Here is a 2,082-nt window from a genome sequence, read left to right on the forward strand (position 1 = left end):
TTGAGGTCAGGAGTGCGAGACCAGCCTCAGCAAGAGTGAGACCCCATCTTTACAAAAAATAGAAAAATTAGCCAGGTGTGGTGATGCATGCCTGTAGTCTCAGCTACGTGGCTGAGGCAGGAGGATCGCTTGAGCCCAGGAGCTTGAGGTTGCAGTGAGGTATGTTGATGCCACTATACTCTAGCAGGGGTGGCAGAGTGAGACCTTGTCTCAAAAAAAGAAAAAAAAAAGATAACATAGGGATTATCCTAAAACATAGTCTTTGTTTCTTAGGCCAGTTACCAAAAGGTAAAGAGAAACCTTCTGCAGTGTGATTTTTTTTTTTTTTTCTCTTACAGGAAACCCGTTTAGACAACTTGGAAGTGAAACCTGGTGAAAAGGGTACTTGAATTAATCAGACATAAGAATACTGTGTCCAGGGTGATGAGCCAGTGTTATGTTATAAAGGAAATAAGCTAGTACCTTGAGAAGGGGGATATGAGACTCTTAGTAACAGATCAAAAAGTTTTCTGACCATATTAAATAATTTAGACATACCAAGAAAAGCCGAATATAGAATTAAGTTATGCTGGAGAAAAACATTGCTTTTCTAAACCTTTAAAATAAAACATTTTCAGGTCAGGCCAAAATGACAGGCTTAGAACCAGAGAAGAAACAGGAACCAATAAAAAGTTGAAGGTGAGAATTAACATTTCGCCTTCAGCCTTCTCAAGGGGAGGAAAAGCTGAAAGCAGTGAGATGTGGCATAAGTTGAACTTCGGGGATATAAATCTTGAGAAGTTTCAAAAGCAGCAGTTTATAGACTTAGAATCAAAACTTTTTGCAATATCATTAGGAGCAAATCAGTATTTTAAGAAAACCTTGTTTTAACCAAAAAATTTCCTTTTTACTTACAGCCAACTTAATCACATATAATTTATGAATTTTTTATGAGCCTTATCATAACTTACATAGACCATCTAATTTCCCCTTTCTTAAATAACCATTTTAGGAAAAAAAATTTGTCAGACACGATCCTTTCTCATACGTAATTATTCTCTTTTTAACCTTTTTTACCAAATATATTTTTATAGCCATAACTTTTTACACATCTTTTTCCTGCTTCACTGGTTCCTTTTTATCTTGTTTTTATTTTCTTTCTAAATCTATATTTTGAATCAACCTTTAACCTTCAAATTAGACAAAATTATTCTTTTAAATAAAGAACTTTTTCTTTATAAAAAGTATATCTTACGTAATTATTTTTGGCTCATTATATGTTTAAAAGCACATACACTAACCAGGAATTTTAACTCCAAGTAACATAAACCTTAACAAAAACCCAGGAAGCAAGAAATCTCGAATTGTATGTCATAAGCATTTATCACACTTATATTTACCTGATTTATTTATTTTAGCAATTTATGTAGATTCTAGTTGTCATTTCAAGTTATTTTGCTGTTAACTATTTTTATAGCCTGTGAATATTAGATATACAATCAATGTGATTAATTGTGCCTTCAACAAAGTCATTTAACATATAAACAAATTTAATATCTAAACAAAATTTGGGAAAAGGAAAAGAATTTCAAAACACAGACCAAGAAACAGTCAAATTATAGTTCTAATTACTACTTTTAAACTTCAGAAACCTACCAAGAAAACAAACATAAGTATTCTAGTAAGACTTGCTATTCTGAATAATATAACATCTTTTCAAAGTTCTACAAATATAGAAGTTTTCAACACATTTTATTTAGATATTAACTAATTATCTCTATTTAAAATACCAACATCCCAAAATAAAATTTATTGACATGACATAACCCAACTGTAGAATGAATAAACCCTGCGATACCAATCCTTAGCATCTCATGATGACAGAAAGTCATAACACGTGATTTACGTAAGGATCAAGATCAAACTATTTTAAAGACAATCTAGCTGGTCTCAAGACATTTTTCCAACTTAAATGCAAATTTGAGTACATGTAATACTTTCAAAGAGTAAGATTGTTTTGAGATGATCTTTGGATTCTAAAAATGACCATTTTGTTTATTTTAAAATATATTAATACAAAAATGAAAAGTTCAGGGATTTTTT

The 2,082-nt window shown here is 31.2% G+C and overlaps 1 protein-coding gene across 1 annotated transcript in view; it reads left to right on the forward strand.

The window, feature by feature from the left end:
- The first annotated feature begins 337 nt into the window (after positions 1–337).
- LOC105826058 (zinc finger protein 491-like) overlaps positions 338–2,082 on the forward strand; it is an 8,295-nt gene continuing 6,550 nt past the window's right edge. Inside the window, exon 1 of the mRNA XM_012663970.1 lies at positions 338–381. The gene's annotated coding sequence lies outside the window, so the exon portion shown is untranslated. The remainder of the gene's footprint in view (positions 382–2,082) is intronic.

The sequence above is a fragment of the Propithecus coquereli genome, unplaced genomic scaffold, assembly GCF_000956105.1.
Source record: "Propithecus coquereli isolate 6110/MARCELLA unplaced genomic scaffold, Pcoq_1.0 Scaffold848, whole genome shotgun sequence".
Lineage (NCBI taxonomy): Eukaryota > Metazoa > Chordata > Mammalia > Primates > Indriidae > Propithecus > Propithecus coquereli.